Below are 24,000 nucleotides of genomic sequence, written 5' to 3' on the forward strand. Positions count from 1 at the left end.
AAGGACACAAGTGCAACAATTGTGACATTTTATTGTGGCAACGTTTCGCTCTCCAGGAACTTTGTCATGTTTCTGGAGAGGGAAACGTTGCCACAATGTCAAATTAGTTGCACTTGTGTCTTTTTATTTAACATGTTGTCGGTAATTCTACCAACATTAATGCAGTTCAGGAAACGTTTCACCACGACGTTTTTAAGGGTGATGGAGTTTACCTGGAGTTTACCTGGAGAGAGTTCCGGGGGTCAACGCCCCCGCGGCCCGGTCTGTGACATCGTTTTCACATCTCTACTACTTATGCTCTTCTATACTCGCGTAAAGAAGTCTGTGTAGGCGAAACGTTGTACATGTGTCTCATCAATCTGATGTTCCTGTTTGTCAAACCCTAGTGTATACTGTATACGATACAGGTACAAAGAGGGTAAATAACCCATTAAAGAAAGAAAGAAAGAAAGATTTCGTTCGGATTTTTAACCCCGGAGGGTTAGCCACCCAGGATAACCCAAGAAAGTCAGTGCGTCATCGAGGACTGTCTAACTTATTTCCATTGGGGTCCTTAATCTTGTCCCCCAGGATGCGACCCACACCAGTCGACTAACACCCAGGTACCTATTTGCTGCTAGGTGAACAGGACAACAGGTGTAAGGAAACGTGTCGAAATGTTTCCACCCGCCGGGAATCGAACCCGGGCCCTCCGTGTGTGAAGCGGGAGTTTTAGCCACCAGGCCACGGGGCCACCACAATGACTCTAGACCCATGAATGGGTCTCCCTATAAAAAAGTGATCCTGTCTCCGTCCTGGAAGTGGGCAACTTACTCTTGACGAACAACTTAATAAAAACACTGATGATTTAGCTTTTATTCTTAGTTTGTGGTTCCTGTGCGTATGTTTTTGGAGACAATTGCAGTTATTTGGATAATTCAGAATCTCATTTCCTTCTGTATGTTTAGTGGTTGGTTGGGGGATTTGTGTGGTGGTTTTTGGTTGCTTGGTTGGGTGATTCGTTTGGTGGTTGATTCTTTGACTGGTTGGATGTTTAGCTGGTTGGTTGGGTGATTCATTTGGTGGTTGGTTGATTGGTTAGTTGCTTGGTTGAGTGATTCGTTTGGTGCTTGCTTGCTTGTCCTAGTACACCAACGAAGAATGCTTTAATACCTAAAACAGATTATACTCTGTGTATATACACTGAGATATACACCTCTTGGTATATATCCCGTGAGAGAGACATCTCTGAATATGAATAAAGAGAATGAACGTGGACTCAAACCGTGGTGCTGTGACGAGGCTTACAACAGGAAGAGTTTACGAAGTACATTTGTCTGATATTAGGATCACAGTTGACGCTTCTAGTAGAGACAGATCATATAGACACTGTAAAATCTTCCTGTTACAAGAACTCCGGTTCGAGTCACCGTTCATTCTTTAAAGAAAATTAGAAAAGAGCACTACAGCAAGCCTACTGGCTCGTATGGAAAAAGACACTTACGTACACTTCTGGCCCATGCTAGGCAGATGTAAGTCACCTACTGACCTAAGGTAGACAGGTCCAGCTATGCAGTATTGTTATTTCCTTAAAACCACTCGTTCGTGGATGCATTAATATATATATATATATATATATATATATATATATATATATATATATATATATATATATATATATATATATATATATATATATATATGCAAGGAATTCGCAAGAGCAGGCGAAATATACACAAACACTGATCTCTTGCGAATTCCTTGCATTGTTAAATTCTCTAGTAAGGCTGATGCATGCAGGGGATGAGATGAAAAGCTGTAAGCCTTCTCCCTGAAAGCTGGCTGCCTTGGATCAACGTGTACCGCAAGCTGCACGCCAAGGTATTGTCCAGTGTGGGTAGATTGGTAAAGCACTGCGTACCTTGTGCTAAGGTTCGTAGGTTCGAGTCTCCTTCAGCCAGAGATCAGTGTTTGTGTATATATATATATATATATATATATCTATATATATATATATATATATATATATATATATATATATATATATATATATATATATATAATGTCGTGCCGTATAGGTAAAATTGGTCAATTAGCAAAAACCCATTTAAAATTAAGTTCTTTCTAAAATTTTCTCTTTTACATTTAAAGATATGTTTTTGTTTATTTATGTTATTGTAAAAATTAATAATTTTATACCAAAAGAACCTTAGAAAGCTTACCTGACCTTATTATAACATGAGCAATTTAATTTAGCCTAACCTAAGTAAATATATTTTAGATAAGTTTACAATATTTTAATAATAAACAAACACAATAAAATACATTTTTTTTCGTTAAGTTCAGAATGATTTTTGCGAAATTATTAAACAAATTTTCGCTTGCCTTATTTGGCAAGAAGAGCATTGCTGTTTAAGTCAAAATCGAAAGTTTTACCTATTTGGCACTACACATTAGAGAGTGTATTGAATCTTTCCCTTGAAGATGGACAGTGGTTGCAAACCTCACATCCAATCAAGCTTGTGGGGGTGGGAGTACGCAAATCCTCCCAGATTACCATACCAGCTTTCCTATCCTCTTCCATAGCATCAAACGAATTAATAAAGCAAATTTTCCCTGACAACCTCAGTGACTCAGCAGGAATACAGGACCCTAGCTACGCCAGTGCCGTCACTGAATGGGAGACTCTCGCTGCCCCAGCACCAAAACTTATTGCAGCACTGGCCTACAAACAGTCGAGTTGCGATGGTCCCATCGCTGAAAATGTGCTTGCCAACATGCTTAGGGCTGTAACATCAGACAGGGAGACTGCCCGTCTCCAAGCTGTGAGTGCACATCACTCTGGGGACTTCCTCCAAACAGTTCCCATTTCGGCAATGGGAACACTCCTCGACCCTATGACCCTCCGTATTGCAGTGGCTCTCCACCTGCTGCCCCAATTTACACGGAATAAACATGTATTTGTGGCGATGCGCAAGCCGACCAATATGGTCTACATGATCTTAACTGTTCCAAAACAAAGGCTGGCATTTGCTACAGGTAAATGCCCAGCTGAGAGGGAGCCCCGATCACTAGCAGCCAACAATACCCACAACCCAGCAAACTGCCCAGACAGAATCATCATCTATCCTTGGAAGAATGGCAAGCTCTTAGCATGGGACTCTGCCTGCGTGTCGACGCTGGCTGACACCTATATCCATCACAGTGTTGGGCGAAAGGGAGGAGTACAAGATCAGCAAGTACAGGGACATAAGCCAACAGTATCAATTTTTCCCAGTGGGATCAGAGACCTTGGGATCATGGTACGAAAATGCCACATGTTTCCTTAAAGAACTGGGTTCCAGACTCATCGACACCACCAGGGACCCAAGGGCAGCCACGTTCATGTTCCAGCGTCTCAGCATGGCCATCCAGAGGGTAAATGCTTGCTGCATACTTGGCTCACATCTTTGATATATTGTACCAGTGTATTCATGTTTGTGTTTTCTGTCAATGTATTCTGTTTATTAATAAAGTTCACATAGAATATAGAATATAGAGGGTGGTAGGAGAAGAAAATATCCAGACAGCTCCGGGGAGAACCTTGAGTTTTCCCTGAAGTACGTTTATTCTCTTTGAGGATGAGGGTCCCCAGTACAGTTATAGAGGTGGTACCTCCCTATGTTTTAAAGTGTGTGTGTGTGTGTGTGTGTGTGTGTGTGTGTGTGTGTGTGTGTGTGTGTGTGTGTGTGTATACTCGCCTAATTGTGGTTGCAGGGGTCGAGTCATAGCTCCTGGTGTGTGTGTGTGTGTTAAGGCCTACTGACCCATGCGAGGCAGGTCCAACCCACACCCATGTTCTTCACCCATGTATTTGTCTAACCTATTTCAAAATTACAAGTTCCGTCTTGAAGACAGAGTTTTCTTGGTAATTCCTTTTATATACGAAGGGTGAATAAGATTTATTACACTATATTATCACGGTACAATATCCTCTTCGTTACTGTCACGGCAAAATATCTAATTATTATCACGGTTGGATTGGTGTCTGGGGTAAGGAAGTAAATTCTTGGGTAGCTTTGAGGGAAGGTTGTATTAATGTTGGTAGAATTACCGGCAATATGTGCAACTAAAGTGATATTGTGGCAACGTTTCGCTCTCCAGGAGCTCTAAGTCGTTACCAGTAATACATGGTGTGATAATTGGTTTAAAAAACCGACAAGTTGAAGATTGAGACACTTATGCAATATATGGGAATCTTTGTTGAGGAAACGTTTCGCCACACAGTGGCTTCATCAGTCCAATATAAAGCAGAAAGGTGTAAGGAGAGGAGGAGTTGAGGTAATCAGTCCATCAGCCTGGAATCGATGTGTTCAGTCCAATAAAGATTCCCCTATGTTTCATAAGTGTCCCAATCTTCAATACAGGGTGGTATTGATAAGGATCTGATTTGTATGGGCCAGTAGGCTTTCTGCAGTGTTCCTCCATTCTTATGTTTGTGTGTCCCTGTAGTGTTTGCCACGGCTTGACAAAGCTCCTGGAGAGCGAAACGTTGCCACAATAAAATGTCACATGAGTTGCACTTGTGTCTTTTTGCCTAACAAATAATGAGCACGGCAGCAGGCCTACTGGCCCATACTAGGCAGGTCCAAGCCACACCCACCAGGATATAATATCCCGTTATCGCTGCTTAATATCCAGTTCGTTATTGCCAGGGTATAATATCCCCGTTATTCTCACGGTGTAATATCGTGTTATTCTTCTTGCAAGACAGTAAGGGAACACATCCATCCACTCCGGCTGTGTTTACCAACCAAATCTGTCTCGGAATATCCTTTCTCCCGTTTATTCTTGATTGTTTGCCTACACTTCCCTGCAGAAAGTCAAATGTTTACTCTTATCGTCTATTTGGGGTTGTTTGCACTCTCATTTCCCCACGGTCGAGGTTCCTAAGTGCGGCCAGATCGATGTGAGGCAGTGGCAAATATTAGTACACAGCTTGACGTTCAGGGCGAGCACTGAAGCCACTCAGATACCCGTCTCTGATTGCCTCCCTCCACACCAACTCGTATCATTGGCTCCTGGTAATTCCTTTTTACCTGACTGGCTGATTGCCTCAAGATAAAAATTTTCGATACTTGAGGTATTGATGTGTTGGTTCAGGATACCAGGACAGGATATCAGAGAAGGGGACTACTATAGTAGGCCTACTGGTCTTGCTAGGTTGGTCTAACTCACACACACCGTGATGAATGAGTCCAATACAGTCATTATCAGTCTGATACGTAAGAAAGAAGGAAGTAATCAAGGTCCCAGGACCGAAACGTTTTCTAATAAATATGTTATAGTGTTTGCTTACGTGTCTTTCTAAACCAAGAAAGAAGGAGCACTGCAGGAGGCCTACTGGCCCATGCTAGGCAGATCAAAGTCATATCCACCTACACCCATACAGTCTTCATCAGCCGAATACACTTATCAGTCCATAATCCTGCAATCTTCCACTCTTCTCTCTGGTAAACTGAAGCCTCTGGCGAGTGAAACCTTTAAATAAATATTCCCAAGTCTTGCGCAAGTCTCATTCAACAATTTGTGGGTTTTTCTAAACTATTTATACACTCACGCAGACCATATTTGTGAGTCAGTGAGTATACACTCACGTGTATATTAGGTACAAGGGCACAAGTGTAACTACCTGGAGAGGGTTTCGTGGGTCAGCGCCCCCGCGGCCCGGTCTGTGACCAGGTCAATTGATGGATCAGGGTCTGATCAACCAGGGTGTTATTGTTGGCCGCATGTAAACACACGTAAGTACCACAGCCCGGCTGGTCGGGTACTGACTTAGGTGCCTGTCCGGTGCCTTCTTGAAGACAGCCAGGGGTCTATTGGTAATCCCCCTTATGTATGCTGGGGCAGTTGAACAGTCTTGGGGCCCCTGACACTTATTGTGTTGTGTCTCAGTGTATTCATGATTTTCATTGGGGGACTGTTACATCTCATGCCGAGTCTTTTGCTTTCGTAGGGAGTGATTTTTATGTGCAAGTTTAGGATTTTCCAAGTGTCTATTGTCATGTATCTTTCTCGCCTGCATTCCAAGGAATACAAATCCAGGGACTTTAACCGTTCCCAGTAATTTAGGTGTTTGATCGTATTTATGTGTGCCGTGAAAGTTCTCTATACATTCTCCAGGTCAGCAATTTCGCCTGCCTTAAAGGAGGCAGTGTACTGCAGTATTCCAGCCTAGAGAGAGTAAACGATGTGAAGAGAATTATCATGAACTTGGCGTCCCTAGTATTGAAGGTTCTCATTATCCATCCTATCAGTTTTCTTGCAGATACATTGTTATCTTTGAAGGTGAGATCTTTTGACATGATCACTCTCAGGTCCCTCACATTAGTTTTTCTGTCTAATGTGTGGTTAAAATTTGTTTTATACTCCGATACAGTTTTAATTTTCTCAAGTTTTCCACATCTGAGTCGTTGAAATTTCTCTTCATTGAACTTAATATCGTTTTCTGCAGCCCATTTAAAGATTTGTTTGATGGTTGCTTGGAGTCTTGGTGTCTTCGATGGCGGACACTGTCATGGCAGGTTGGTATGTGCCATTTTGTGGATTAAAACACATATTCAATAGTTGGGTATCTTTGTTGATGAAATGTTTCGCCTCTCAGTAGTAGTAACCAGTTACCAGTAACCAGTGTACCAGTAGATGACTCACTACCAACCGTCTCTGCCTGAGTCACTGGCTGTATTCATATTGTTGCTGACCTAGCAGGATTTCAAGCGCCCCCTCGCCCATGGGCACTCCTTAGTCAGTCTAGCCAAGGGGCAGAGAGAGGCAGGTTCGGCTGTGGCGCCCTTCCACATACTTCAGTTACAATATACGTACTTCCAGCCTACGTGAGTATTTTTACCCAATCCACGTGTTCGAACTCCCACATGATATCGCCTACAAAGTAGGTTTCTTCAGTCAGATACGAAGGGAGCAGTAGTAATGAAATAAAGATAATGCAATCAGTCCATCAACTTACGAGAAAAAATATTTGAGGTGGTCAGTCCCTCAGCCTGGAGAAGAGTTCATCTCCATGTGTATGCCCAGCTGGGCACTGTGGTGCTGCCGCCTATAGACCTACCAATCTCAGCCAGCACCATGCTTACTCGGCCTCATTTAGGCAGCAGAGCTCAGTCAACAAGGTGTACTCCGTCACACTCTCCCGGGCACGGTCCTCCGGGCTGGGCACACACTGTCTGTGTACCAAGAACCTAAATAAAGTAGAGAGACTGAAGCTTTATTATCCATCTTCCGCTTCCACTAGCAGAACACTCACATCAATTTCGATATATAGAACAATATGAAGCTGAAGCATATATATATATATATATATATATATATATATATATATATATATATATATATATATATATATATATATATATATATATATATATGTATATATATATATATATATATATATATATATATATATATATATATATATATATATATATATATATATATATATATATGTCGTGCCGAATAGGCAGAACTTGCGATCTTGGCTTAAATAGCAACGCTCATCTTGCCATATAGGACAAGTGAAAATTTGTGTATGCAATAATTTCGCCAAAATCATTCTGAACCTAACGAAAAAAATATATTTCACTGAGTTTGTTTAGTATTATTGTAAACAAATCTAAAATATATTTGGTTGGGTTAGGCTAAAATAAATTGATCTCGTTATAATAAGGTTAGGTAAGTGTTGAATGATAATGAAAGTATTTTCTTTTTGGGGATTTTCTTTCTTTTTTGGGTCACCCTGCCTCGGTGGGAGACGACCAACTTGTTGAAATATATATATATATATATATATATATATATATATATATATATATATATATATATATATATATATATATATATATATATATATATATAACTTTGTGCTGAATTGTTAAATTGGTCAGTTAGCAAGAACTCGTTTGAAATTAAGTCCTTTCTAAAATTTTCTCTTATACGTTTAAAGATATATTTTTTCATTTATGTTAATGTAAAAAAATAATAATTTTGTACCAAAAGAACCTTAGGAAACTTGCCTAACCTTATTAAAACAAGCGCAGTTTAATTTAGCCTAACCCAACTAAATAATAATTTTACAATAATTTGATAATAAACAAACACAATGAAACATATTTTTTTCCTTAGGTTTAGAATAATTTTTGCGAAATTATTGCATACACAATTTTCGTTTGACTTATTCGGCAAGAAGAGCGTTGCTATTTAAGCCAAAATAGCGTTTTACTTATTCTGCACGACATTGAATGACCTGATGAGAATGGAGGAGAGAATAAGCGATCTTGATGCCCATGATGCTCTGTATCTCCTCACAAGATGCCTTACTATTCCAAGACTCACTTCTTGAGGTGTGCACCCTCTTTTGACAACCCAACACTCGATGAATATGATGCACACCTGAGATCAACTTTTAAGAAGGCACTGAACCTGTCACTAGAGGATGAGCAATGGGATCAGGCAACCCTCCCAGTGCAACTGGGAGGTATAGGAGTGCGTAAAGCAACGCATGTTGCAGGTAAAGCAACGCATGTTGCTTTACCTGCTTTTCTGTCTTCGTGTTTGGCTTCCAGTGCATTAGTCAAGAAGATAGTGCCCGAACGCTTGAGAGATGTGGTAGGAGCTCAAGACCCCAGGTTTACTGAAGCAGCGATTCGGTGGGACACCCTTACAGACTCCTCCAGTAGACCAGCTCCTCCCAAACAGCACAAACAGTCCCACTGGGACAAACCGATCATGGAAAAAATCGCCAACACAATGCTCTCCAATGCTTCAGGAAAGAACAAAGCTCGTCTCCTGGCAGTGAAGGCACCACACTCAGGAGATTTCCTGTTAGCTGTTCCCAATTCCTCCCTGGGCACCCGTCTCGACCCACAGGCCATTCGGATTGGTGTTGCTCTTCGCCTAGCCGCCCCCATCCTCACCGAACATAGGTGTATTTGCGGCAGGGCGACAGCTGATCAATTCGGACTTCATGGTCTTGTGTGTCACACAGCAGAAGGGAAGTATGCCAGACATGAGGAGGTCAATGGCATAAAGAGAAGCCTCGCCACAGCCGTTGCCCAGCTCAACGGGAACCCCAAGTACAGAGGTTTGATGGAAGTCAAAAGCGTCCTGATGGAGCCACTATGCTACCCTGGAAGGATGGAAAGCAGATTGCCGGGACTACACCTGTGCTGCCACATTGGCAGACACCTACTTGCCATACTCCGTAGTGGAAGGGGGTGGAGCTGCCAGCCACAGGGAGACCCAGAAGATCCGAAAATATGAAGACCTTCCCCCTTGCTATAACTTCATTCCAATAGGGTCGGAGACCCTAGAAGCATGGGGCAAGTGTGCTCTAAAGTTCCTCAAAGAGTTGGGTGAAAAGCTCATCATAAAAACCAAGGACCACAGGGCGACCAGCTTTCTCTTTCAGAGACTCAGTGTTGCGATCCAGAGAGGAAATGCCTGCAGCATTCTGGGCACGCGGCCCACCGCAGGGGAGCTGGACGAAGTATTCGAGATGTAGCTCTGAGTTACCTATGTTGTTTTACTTTCTGTTATATTTTTGTGAATGTTTGGCCAATATATTTTTGTCTTTAAATAAAACATACTTGAAATATAGGGGGTGGTAGGAGAAAATTCTCAAACAGCTTCAGGTAAAACCTTGAGTTTTCCCTGAAGCAAGTTTATTCTTTTCTCTGAGGATGAGGGTCCCCAGGACAGTTCTAGAGGTGGTACCTCCCTATATTATATATTATATATATATATATATATATATATATATATATATATATATATATATATATATATATATATATATATATATATATATTGTCTTCAAGAGAACCGTCTTGGACTAAATCAACATCTGGACGCTGGTGAACCTCAGGTCAGGTCAGGTTACCCCCCATCAACAAGGCTCCTTGGGGAGAAGGGAAGAAAAGGAGGAAAGGGAAGAGGAGGGGAAGGGGTAGAGAAAATAATTAGGGAGAGAGAGAGAGAGAGAGAGAGAGAGAGAGAGAGAGAGAGAGAGAGAGAGAGAGAGAGAGAGAGAGAGAGAGAGAGAGAGAGAGAGAGAGAGAGAGACTGTGTATCGAGTTTCTTCTCTCCTTCCTTATACAGTTTGTTCCAATTTCTCAAATCCCTGGACTTACCGTTTACTACTAACGACTGTTAACGACTATTAACGACTACTAACGACTGCTAACGACTATTGGGTCCTTGCGTATTGGGTCCATTTACACCAGCTTTGGAAACTGTCGAAGGAATTTGGTACCTCACCATTCTTACCTGCCTCGTTCCACTGCCTTATCACCCTGATACTCCTGGGATATTGGAGACCATGCTAAGATCACCTAATCTCACTCTCTTGGCTCCTTGCATGTGATTTTATGATCTCAATCTCTCATCTCAAGATCTTTCTATATCTACTTGTTTATCTAGAGTTATCTCTTTTAACAGTTAAGGTTTAATTAAGGTATTACAAGAACTCGTTTACCTTTGACAAGTTCCTAGAGTTTTTCTACTCTCGGAGCCCGGCTATGGGCCAGGCTCTTCTGGTGCTAGCCTGGCCAACCAGGCTGTTGCTGCTGGTGACCTGCAGCCCCACATATCCATCACAGCCTGGTTGATCTGGCACCTGGTGAAGATACTTGTCTAGTTTCCTCTTGAAGGGCTCTACACTTGTCCCAGCAGTTTTTCTCATATCTTCTAGTAACATACTGAATAATCTGGAGCCACGGATGTTGATACAGTGTTCTCTTATTGTGTTCACCGCACCCCTGCTTTTCACTGGGTTTATTTTGCACTTCCTTGCTGTACGTCTTTCCAGAGAGTGCAAATTCGGTACCTTGAACTTAGTTTCGTAGGAAATATTGCTGATGTAGGAGATCAACTTCGTCATTGTTGTGAATATAGCGACGTTATACAATACTGATAAATTGATAAGATACATATGCAACAGTTAGGTATCTTTATTCCGAAACGTTTCGCCTACACTGTAGGCTTCTTCAGTCGAATTAAGAGAAGGCTACAGAAGCAGGGGAACTGTAGAGATGATGTAATCAGTCCATTACTCTCGAATTAGTAGTTTCGAGGTGGTCAGTCCCTCAGCCTGTCTTATTTAATCTCATTCTTCCCTATGTTTTCCAGCGCATTTTATGAGACCAGAACTGTGAAGGATATTCTAGATAAGACCTAATCTACCTGGAGGTTGTTCCAGAGGTTAACACCCCCGGTTCATGACCAAGCCTTCCAGTGGATCGGAGCCTGATCAACCAGGTTGTTACTGCTGATCGCACGCAATCCAACGTACGAACCACAATCTGGTTGATCGGGCACTGACTTTAGGTATCTGTCCAGCTCCGTCTTGAAGACAGAAGTCTGTTGGTGATTCCAGATATGTATGACGGGTGGATGAACAGTCTTGGACCCCTCACACACACACACACACACACACACACACACACACACACACACACACAGTGGAATAGCCTAGAAAGTGATGTAGTGGAGACAGAAATCACACATAGTTTTAAGACGAGGTTTGATAAAGCTTATGGAGCGGGGAGACAGAGGACCTAGTAGCAACCGGTGAAGAGGCGGTGCCAGGAGCTAAGGCTCGACCCCTGCAACCACAAATAGGTGATTACACACACACACGCACACACACACACACACACACACACACACACACACACACACACACACACACACACACACACACACACACACGGACACACAATGGTAGGAAAATCAGTAAACGAGATGATGGAATATGTGGCAACAAAGTGCAAGGAGGCAGAGGAAAGTTTTGTTCCCAAGGGAAACAGAAATAATAGGAAGACCAAAACGAGTCCTTGGTTTACCCGAAGGTGTAGGGAGGCAAAAACTAAGTGCAACAGAGAATGGAAAAGGTACAGGAGGCATAGGACCCAGGAAAACAAGGAGATTAGTAGAAGAGCCAGAAACGAGTATGCGCAGATAAGGAGGGAGGCCCAGCGACAGTATGAAAACGACATAGCATCGAAAGTCAAATCTGACCCGAAACTGCTGTATAGCCACATTAGGAGGAAGACAACAGTCAAGGACCAGGTGATAAGGCTGAGGAAAGAAGGTGGAGAACTCACAAGAAACGATCAAGAGGTATGTGAGGAGCTCAACACGAGATTTAAGGAAGTATTTACAGTAGAGACAGGAAGGACTCTGGGGGGACAGACCAGATGGGGACACCAACAAGGAATACACCAACAAGTGTTGGACGACATACATACAGATGAGGAGGAGGTGAAGAAACTGCTAAGGGACATCGATACCTCAAAGGCAATGGGACCGAACAACATCTCTCCGTGGGTCCTTAGAGAGGGAGCAGATATGTTGTGCATACCACTTACCACAATCTTCAACACATCCCTGGAAACTGGGCAACTACCTGAGGTATGGAAGACGGCAAATGTAGTTCCCATTTTCAAAAAAGGAGACAGAAAAGAGGCACTAAACTATAGACCTGTGTCATTGACGTGTATAGTATGCAAAATTATGGAGAAGATTATCAGGAGGAGAGTGGTGGAGCACCTGGAACGGAACAGGAGTATAAATGCCAACCAGCACGGATTCACGGAAGGCAAATCCTGTGTCACAAACCTTCTGGAGTTTTATGATAAAATAACAGAAGTAAGACAAGAGAGAGAGGGGTGGGTTGATTGCATCTTCTTGGACTGCAAGAAGGCCTTTGACACAGTTCCTCACAAGAGATTAGTGCAGAAGCTAGAGCATCAGGCGCATATAACAGGAAGGGCACTGCAATGGATCAGAGAATACCTGACAGGGAGGCAACAACGAGTCATGGTACGTAATGATGTATCACAGTGGGCACCTGTGACGAGCGGGGTCCCACAGGGGTCGGTCCTAGGACCAGTGCTATTTTTGGTATATGTGAACGACATGACGGAAGGGTTAGACTCAGAAGTGTCCCTGTTTGCAGATGATGTGAAGTTAATGAGGAGAATTAAATCTGATGAGGACCAGGCAGGACTTCAAAGAGACCTGGACAGACTGGACACCTGGTCCAGCAAATGGCTTCTCGAATTTAATCCTGCCAAATGCAAAGTCATGAAGATAGGGGAAGGGCACAGAAGACCACAGACAGAGTATAGGCTAGGTGGCCAAAGACTGCAAACCTCACTCAAGGAGAAAGATCTTGGGGTGAGTATAACACCGAGCATGTCTCCGGAAGCACACATCAATCAGATAACTGCTGCAGCATATGGGCGCCTAGCAAACCTGAGAACAGCATTCCGATACCTTAGTAAGGAATCATTCAAGACACTGTACACCGTGTATGTCAGGCCCATACTGGAGTATGCAGCACCTGTTTGGAACCCGCACTTGATAAAGCACGTCAAGAAACTAGAGAAAGTACAAAGGTTTGCAACAAGGTTAGTTCCAGAGCTAAGGGGAATGGCCTATGAAGAAAGATTAAGGGAAATCGGCCTGACGACACTGGAGGACAGGAGGGTCAGGGGAGACATGATAACGACATATAAAATACTGCGTGGAATAGACAAGGTGGACAAGGACAGGATGTTCCAGGGAGGGGACACAGAAACAAGAGGCCACAATTGGAAGTTGAAGACACAAATGAGTCAGAGAGATAGTAGGAAGTATTTCTTCAGTCATAGAGTTGTAAGGCAGTGGAATAGCCTAGAAAATGACGTAGTGGAGGCAGGAACCATACACAGTTTTAAGACGAGGTTTGATAAAGCTCATGGAGCGGGGAGAGAGAGGGTCTAGTAGCAACCGGTGAAGAGGCGGGGCCAGGAGCTAGGACTCGACCCCTGCAACCACAAATAGGTGAGTACAAATAGGTGAGTACACACACACATACACGCACACACACACACACACACACACACACACACACACACACACACACACACAGACACACACACACACACACAGCACACACACACACACACACACACACACACACAGACACACACACACACACACACACACACACACACACACACACACACACACACACACACACACACACACACACACACACATACAGCCCCCCCACCTCCCCAAAAGCTCATCTTTCCCTTCTGTTGTCGGGAAACTCGACATAACTTTCCCCAACACTTGGGTTAAACACCAACGTACCTTCAAGTAAAGCCTCTGACGTCAGCCTCGTAGACTTCACTTAGTGTACACCTCAGTGATGTCACACACACCTTGAATGGGAGAGAAAAATATAAGTTGTCAGCCGTATAGGTCATATATTTCTCAACCACATAATACTCCTCGTTTCGCCCCACCATCACCTGCTGTTTCCTCACAAATTTTGACACACTTTTGGCTTAGTGTCAAAAATATTCGGGATGGGAATTTTTCAAAAAAATATTTCGGAAATTTTTTGAAAAAAATATTAATTTTCCACTAAAATTAAGATATTTTTGGCTTATAAGAATCATAAATTTCGATGGAAAAATTGACGCATGAATTTCAATAATTTTGTTCATCAAAAAAAAAAAAAAAATCTTTTTCTCCCCCTTCTATTTTGTCTTCAAAAATAAACACCTTTCTAAACCCTTCCATTACTCGGTGTAGAAAAATGTATATATAAAAACTAGACCCATAAAACTGTTTATATTAGTGGTTGTGGTAAGTGTCGTAAATTCTGGGCTCCTGCCTGCTATTACAGAATTTTTATGGCATGTATATACATCAATTTTTATATTTTTAATCTGTATCTGATGCTGTTTTAATACACTTCGCTTCCTATACATTATATATACATTATATATTTATATATATATGTATATATATATATATATATATATATATATATATATATATATATATATATATATATATATATATATATATATATATATATGTAATGTTTTATTGATGATTCTTTGGTGTTTTGATCCGAGGATTTGGAGGTATAATTGAATACAAAGCCGATTAGTTAATGGGGCTTAAAGTCTATCTACTACACTGTGGTCATTAGAGCTGCACGTCACCTGTACACCACCAGTCGAGAATACTTAAAATCTACAATAAGGAATAAAGTCGGCTCTCGGTGTTTGTACACTGAGGGATATACACCTCTCAGTGTATATACACTGAGGGATATACACCTCTCAGTGTATATACACTGAGGGATATACACCTCTCAGTGTATATACACTGAGGGATATACAGCTTTCAGTGTCTATACACTAAGGGATATACACCTCTCAGTGTATATACATTGAAAAGTGGTATTACATCAATGTCTGGTATTATATTACTGCCTGGTATTATCAGTGTCTGGTATTATCAATGACTCACAAATAACCCGCACATAAAAGAGAGAAGCTTACGACGACGTTTCGGTCCGATTTGGACCATTGACAAAGTCACACTAACAGAGGTGGAGCAGGACGGCTATATATAGGCAGGAAGAGGTGGAGGTAGTAGTAGTAGTAGTAGTAGTAGTAGTAGTAGTAGTAGTAGTAGTAGTAGTAGTAGTAGTACAAGAATTGTATATAATACCGACAGGATGAAATGACACATGCACAACACCCGGGCATCCCCACCGTAGACGTTTCGCCATCCAGCCAGCCACTGGATGGCGGAACGTCCACAACAAAGACAACCAGACGCCGCACATGTGTCTTAATTTCTTCAGTAGTTGTAGTAGAAGAAGAAGAGGTAGCAGTAGTGGTAGTGGTAGAAGTGGGAAATAAGGAAGACGAGCCAGTCAAATACAAAGGAAGGGGAGCACTGCAAGAGAGCTAGAAACCCACAGAGGGAGAGCAAGCGCACCGAGGTGCGTGTCTTTGTTAGGTAAGACACATATGCAACAGTTAGGTATCTTTATTTCGAAACGTTTCGCCTACACAGTAGGCTTCTTCAGTCAAGTACAGAAAAGTTGATAGAAGCAGAAGATACTTGAAGACGATGTAATCAGTCCATCACCCTTAAAGTTTTGAGGTGGTCAGTCCCTCAGTCTGGAGAAGAGCATTGTTCCGTGTCTTTGTTGTGGACGTTCCGCCATCCAGTGGCTGGGTGGATGGCGAAACGTCTACGGTGGGGATGCCCGGGTGTTGTGCATGTGTCATTTCATCCTGTCGGTATTATATACATTTCTTGTACTACTACTACTACTACTACTACTACTACTACTACTATTACTACTACTACTACTACTACTACTACTACTACTACTACTACTACTACTACCTCCACCTCTTCCTGCCTATATATAGCCGTCCTGCTCCACCTCTGTTAGTGTGACTTTGTAAATGGTCCAAGTCGGACCGAAACGTCGTCGTAAGCTTCTCTCTTTTATGTGCGGGTTATTTGTGTTTCGTTCCAGTCACGGTATTGTGCCTTTTTGTTATTTATCAATGACTGGTATTATCAGTGACTGGTATTATCAGTGAATGGTATTATCAGTGACTGGTATTATCAGTGAATGGTATTATCAGTGACTGGTATTATCAGTGACTGGTATTATCAGTGACTGGTATTATCAGTGACTGGTATTATCAGTGACTGGTATTATCAGTGACTGGTATTATCAGTGTCTGGTATTATCAGTGACTGGTATTATCAGTGACTGGTATTATCAGTGACTGGTATTATCAGTGACTGGTATTATCAGTGACTGGTATTATCAGTGACTGGTATTATCAGTGAATGGTATTATCAGTGACTGGTATTATCAGTGAATGGTATTATCAGTGACTGGTATTATCAGTGACTGGTATTATCAGTGTCTGGTATTATCAGTGACTGGTATTATCAGTGACTGGTATTATCAGTGACTGGTATTATCAGTGACTGGTATTATCAGTGACTGGTATTATCAGTGTCTGGTATTATCAGTGTCTGGTGTTATCAGTGACTGGTATTATCAGTGACTGGTATTATCAGTGACTGGTATTATCAGTGACTGGTATTATCAGTGACTGGTATTATCAGTGTCTGGTGTTATCAGTGACTGGTATTATTAGTGACTGGTATTATCAGTGTCTGGTATTATCAGTGTCTGGTGTTATCAGTGACTGGTATTATTAGTGACTGGTATTATCAGTGTCTGGTATTATCAGTGTCTGGTATTATCAGTGTCTGGTGTTATCAGTGACTGGTATTATTAGTGACTGGTATTATCAGTGACTGGTATTATCAGTGACTGGTATTATCAGTGACTGGTATCAGTGACTGGTATTATCAGTGTCTGGTATTATCAATGACTGGTATTATCAGTGACTGGTATTATCAGTGTCTGGTATTATCAATGACTGGTATTATCAGTGACTGGTATTATCAATGACTGGTATCATCAGTGACTGGTATTACACGAGAGTGCCAAGGCAGCAGCCTTGATTTATCAAGGCTGTAAGATCTATCAAGGTCTTTCAAGACTGAGGGACTGTACGCCTTCATTTCTCCTACCATTACTCTTCCGTAGAACCAGGTGCCAGATCAACCAGGCTGTGATGGATATGTGGGGCAGCAGGCCACCAGCAGTAACAGCCTGGTTGACCAGGCATTCAACAAGGAAAGGCAAAGCTGATAAGGCATAGAAAAAAGCATAAATCAGTCACAGGTATACCACAAGTACATCAAAGGTATACCACAAGTATATGACAGGTATACCACAAGTACATCACAGGTATACCACAAGTATATCACAGGTATACCACAAGTATATCACAGGTATAACACAGGTATAACACAGGTATACTCTCACATGAATAGTTATTCCCTAATTATCATATGTTAACTCCATTAAAATTAGTAATTATTATTTATGATTTTTACGACTGTTATCATTATCATCATCATCATAATCAGCATTATCACTATTTTCATTATTTACTACTTATCTCCCTACCACCATCACCACCACTCCACTACCACCCCCCCACTACCACCATCACCACCACTCCACTACCACCCCCCCACTACCACCATCACCACCACTCCACTACCACCACCCCACTACCACCATCACCACCACTCCACTACCACCCCCCCACTACCACCATCACCACCACTCCACTACCACCCCCCCACTACCACCATCACCACCACTCCACTACCACCCCCCCACCCACATACCACCATCACCACCCCCCCCACTACCACATACTCCACTACCACCCCCCACTACCACCATCACCACCACTCCACTACCACCCCCCCACTACCACCATCACCACCACTCCACTACCACCACCCCACTACCACCATCACCACCACTCCACTACCACCCCCCCACTACCACCATCACCACCACTCCACTACCACCACCCCACTACCACCATCACCACCACTCCACTACCACCCCCCCACTACCACCATCACCACCACTCCACTACCACCACTCCACTACCACCATCACCACCACTACCGTCACCCCACTACCACCATCACCACCACTCCACTACCACCCCCCCACTACCACCATCACCACCACTCCACTACCACCACCCCACTACCACCATCACCACCACTCCACTACCACCACCCCACTACCACCATCACCACCACTCCACTACCACCACCCCACTACCACCATCACCACCACTCCACTACCACCCCCCCACTACCACCATCACCACCACTCCACTACCACCACCCCACTACCACCATCACCACCACTCCACTACCACCACCCCACTACCACCATCACCACCACTCCACTACCACCCCCCCACTACCACCATCACCACCACTCCACTACCACCCCCCCACTACCACCATCACCACCACTCCACTACCACCCCCCCACTACCACCATCACCACCACTCACTACCACCCCCCCACTACCACCATCACCACCACTCCACTACCACCCCCCACTACCACCATCACCACCACTCCACTACCACCCCCCCACTACCACCATCACCACCACTCCACTACCACCCCCCCACTACCACCATCACCACCACTCCACTACCACCCCACCATCACCACCACTCCACTACCACCAACACCACCCCTCCACTACCACCATACCACCATCACCACCACTCCACTACCACCCCCCCCACTACCACCATCACCACCACCCCACTACCACCATCTACCACCACTACCACCATCACCACCACTCCACTACCACCCCCCCACTACCACCATCACCACCACCACTACCACCACTACCACCATCACCACCACTCCACTACCACCCCCCCACTACCACCATCACCACCACTCCACTACCACCACCCCACTACCACCATCACCACCACTCCACTACCACCATCACCACCACCCCACTACCACCATCACCACCACTCCACTACCACCCCCCCACTACCACCATCACCACCACTCCACTACCACCCCCCCACTACCACCATCACCACCACTCCACAACCACCCCCCACTACCACCATCACCACCACTCCACTACCACCCCCCCACTACCACCATCACCACCACTCCACTACCACCCCCCCACTACCACCATCACCACCACTCCACTACCACCCCCCCACTACCACCATCACCACCACTCCACTACCACCCCCCCACTACCACCATCACCACCACTCCACTACCACCATCACCACCACCATCACTACCACCATCACCACCACCCCACTACCACCATCACCACCACTCCACTACCACCCCCCCACTACCACCATCACCACCACTCCACTACCACCACTACCACCTCACCACCCCCACTACCACCCCCCCCACTACCACCATCACCACCACTCCACTACCACCCCCCCACTACCACCATCACCAACACTCCACTACCACCCCCCCACTACCACCATCACCACCACTCCACTACCACCCCCCCACTACCACCATCACCACCACTCCACTACCACCCCCCACTACCACCATCACCACCACTCCACTACCACCCCCCCACTACCACCATCACCACCACTCCACTACCACCCCCCCACTACCACCATCACCACCACTCCACTACCACCCCCCCACTACCACCATCACCACCACTCCACTACCACCCCCCCACTACCACCATCACCACCACTCCACTACCACCCCCCACTACCACCATCACCACCACTCCACTACCACCCCCCCACTACCACCATCACCACCACTCCACTACCACCCCCCCACTACCACCATCACCACCACTCCACTACCACCCCCCCACTACCACCATCACCACCACTCCACTACCACCCCCCACTACCACACTCACCACCACACCACTACCACCCCCCCACTACCACCATCACCACCACTCCACTACCACCCCCCCACTACCACCATCACCACCACTCCACTACCACCCCCCCACTACCACCATCACCACCACTCCACTACCACCCCCCCACTACCACCATCACCACCACTCCACTACCACCCCCCCCACTACCACCATCACCACCACTCCACTACCACCCCCCCACTACCACCATCACCACCACTCCACTACCACCCCCCCACTACCACCATCACCACCACTCCACTACCACCACCCCACTACCACCATCACCACCACTCCACTACCACCCCCCCACTACCACCATCACCACCACTCCACTACCACCCCCCCACTACCACCATCACCATCACCACCACCTCCACCCCACTACCACCCACCACCCCACTCCACCACCACCACTACCACCACCACTCCACTACCACCCCCCCACTACCACCATCACCACCACTCCACTACCACCACTCCACTACCACCATCACCACCACTCCACTACCACCACTCCACTACCACCATCACCACCACTCCACTACCACCCCCCCACTACCACCATCACCACCACTCCACTACCACCCCCCCCACTACCACCATCACCACCACTCCACTACCACCCCCCCCACTACCACCATCACCACCACTCCACTACCACCACCCCACTACCACCATCACCACCACTCCACTACCACCCCCCCACTACCACCATCACCACCACTCCACTACCACCCCCCCACTACCACCATCACCACCACTCCACTACCACCCCCCCCCACTACCACCATCACCACCACTCCACTACCACCCCCCCCACTACCACCATCACCACCACTCCACTACCACCACCCCACTACCACCATCACCACCACTCCACTACCACCCCCCCACTACCACCATCACCACCACTCCACTACCACCACCCCACTACCACCATCACCACCACTCCACTACCACCACCCCACTACCACCATCACCACCACTCCACTACCACCACCCCACTACCACCATCACCACCACTCCACTACCACCACCCCACTACCACCATCACCACCACTCCACTACCACCACCCCACTACCACCATCACCACCACTCCACTACCACCACCCCACTACCACCATCACCACCACTCCACTACCACCACCCCACTACCACCATCACCACCACTCCACTACCACCACCCCACTACCACCATCACCACCACTCCACTACCACCACCCCACTACCACCATCACCACCACTCCACTACCACCACCCCACTACCACCATCACCACCACTCCACTACCACCCCCCCCCTACCACCATCACCACCACTCCACTACCACCCCCCCACTACCACCATCACCACCACTCCACTACCACCCCCCCACTACCACCATCACCACCACTCCACTACCACCACCCCACTACCACCATCACCACCACTCCACTACCACCACCCCACTACCACCATCACCACCACTCCACAACCACCACCCCACTACCACCATCACCACCACTCCACTACCACCCCCCCACTACCACCATCTACCACCATAAACTCTTAACACGATCACCTTCCATTCAGATCAACTCACTATAAATAAAAGAATCCTATTGTGTGAATCTATCTCCTCTCACAAAGGATCCAATCCTACGTTCCTCTCCCTAGCGTACCATTGAATCCCCTTTAAATTCCGTTTGAATCCTTAACCTCTCATCTGTGATGTCCTCAGAGTATCCACAAGACCAGGACATAGTGCAGTCAATGCCCCCAGAAACAACCTGGGTATCTTTGTGGAAACGTTTCGCCCACTTATAGCGATACCCAAATGTGGCACAAGTGACTAGATTATCGATTTGTCGGGGTGACGGAGAGACGGGGCCAGGAGATGTCTCATGACACTACAAAGAAGGAGCGCTGCTTACTGGCCCATGCTAGGCAGGTCCAAGTCACTTACTGGCCCATGCTAGGCAGATCCAAGTCACCTACTGACCCATACTAGGCAGGTTCAAGTACCTACTGACCCATATTAGGCAGGTCCAAGTCACTTACTGGCCCATGCTAGGCAGGTCCAAGTCACCTACTGGTCCATGCTAGGCAGGTCCAAGTCACCTACTGACCCATGCTAGGCAGGTTCAAGTACCTACTGACCCATATTAGGCAGGTCCAAGTCACTTACTGGCCCATGCTAGGCAGGTCCAAGTCACCTACTGGTCCATGCTAGGCAGGTCCAAGTCACCTACTGACCCATATTAGGCAGGTCCAAGTCACTTACTGGCCCATGCTAGGCAGGTCCAAGTCACCTACTGGTCCATGCTAGGCAGGTCCAAGTCACCTACTGACCCATGCTAGGCAGGTTCAAGTCACCTACTGACCCATATTAGGCAGGTCCAAGTCACTTACTGGCCCATGCTAGGCAGGTCCAAATCAAACATAAGAATGTTCAAAATATAAATAAAATCCATAATGCTTCTATAATTTTGGGGAGAGAAAATAAGGGAGAAGGGAGTGAAAGGGAGGGTGATAAGGGAGGGGGTAAAGGGGAGGAAGGGGGTTAAAGGGAGTTGCCAAGCGACCCTTTGACCACTGATCGATCTAAACTGAATGACCACTCAGATACGCTCAGTTTAATTAGATGATAAACAGAGAGAGGGAGAGAGAGAGAGAGAGAGAGAGAGAGAGAGAGAGAGAGAGAGAGAGAGAGAGAGAGAACATGTTCGTACAGCATAACATCAATGAAACAGTTGACCAAATGAAATCACTGGCCTACAGATGGCTCCAACTTCATCCTGTTCCTTACCTATATACGTATTTTATAACAGTAGAAAGGCTTTAATGAGCTGATGTAATTAACAACTCTTAACTTGTAAGTAAAATTGAGAGAGAGAAAGAGAGAGAGAGAGAGAGAGAGAGAGAGAGAGAGAGAGAGAGAGAGAGAGACTACACCCAGGAAAGCCATCAGGTCACGGTGCCTTGAGTACACTAACAGAAAACTTAAGTGTGAGGGTACCGAGACTCCTCAACAGCCTCTCTTCTTAAAGGGTAATTCCATCACTCCTGGCTCTCTTCAAGACGGAGTTTTGATAAGTTCAAGTTCCTGATCAGCCGGGCTGTGGTGAATAAGGTGGACTGCGTGTTGCTAGCAGTCATAGCCTGGGTGATCTAGTCAACCAGGAGGACTGGTCCGGGAGCAAGACACGGGAGGGGGCGGTGACCCCCTTAAAATCGGCTACAGCTCAATTTCAGGGCAACCACCACAACCAGTATCACGAAACAATCACCACCACTACCAAACAACCACCACCAGGAAACAACCACTATCACCACAACCACCAGCAGCCACTGTCAGCACAACAACTACCAAACAACCACAACCACAACAAGTGTCAACCTCACCACTACCAAAATAAACAAGCCACTATAACTACCACCACTACCACCACCATTACAACCACCACTACCACCACCTACTAACACAGTAACACTACATCAACATATACTGGTATTGCACCTGCCCCAGGGTACCCAGGTGGGCAGGAGCACTATAATACTCTCAGTGGCTCCCCCGCGTGCAACCCACCAACCACAACAGCCCAGTTAACCCTTGATGGTCAATTGGTTTATCGAGAATTAATCGTCCAATAGGGACGCAAGCAATTTTCTAAAGAGAGAGAGAGAGAGAGAGAGAGAGAGAGAGAGAGAGAGAGAGAGAGAGAGAGAGAGAGAGAGAGAGAAGGGTGGGGGAAATAGATATAGATATTTCAGAGGATGTATGTCA

General features: G+C 45.5%; 1 protein-coding gene across 1 annotated transcript in view; it reads right to left on the reverse strand.

The window, feature by feature from the left end:
- LOC128700883 (DBH-like monooxygenase protein 1) overlaps window positions 1-24,000 on the reverse strand; it is a 430,549-nt gene that overhangs the window by 364,229 nt on the left and 42,320 nt on the right. The window contains exon 2 of the mRNA XM_070104742.1: window positions 14,176-14,246. The gene's annotated coding sequence lies outside the window, so the exon portion shown is untranslated. The remainder of the gene's footprint in view (window positions 1-14,175; window positions 14,247-24,000) is intronic.

This window comes from Cherax quadricarinatus, chromosome 94 (assembly GCF_038502225.1).
Source record: "Cherax quadricarinatus isolate ZL_2023a chromosome 94, ASM3850222v1, whole genome shotgun sequence".
Taxonomy (NCBI): Eukaryota; Metazoa; Arthropoda; class Malacostraca; order Decapoda; family Parastacidae; genus Cherax; species Cherax quadricarinatus.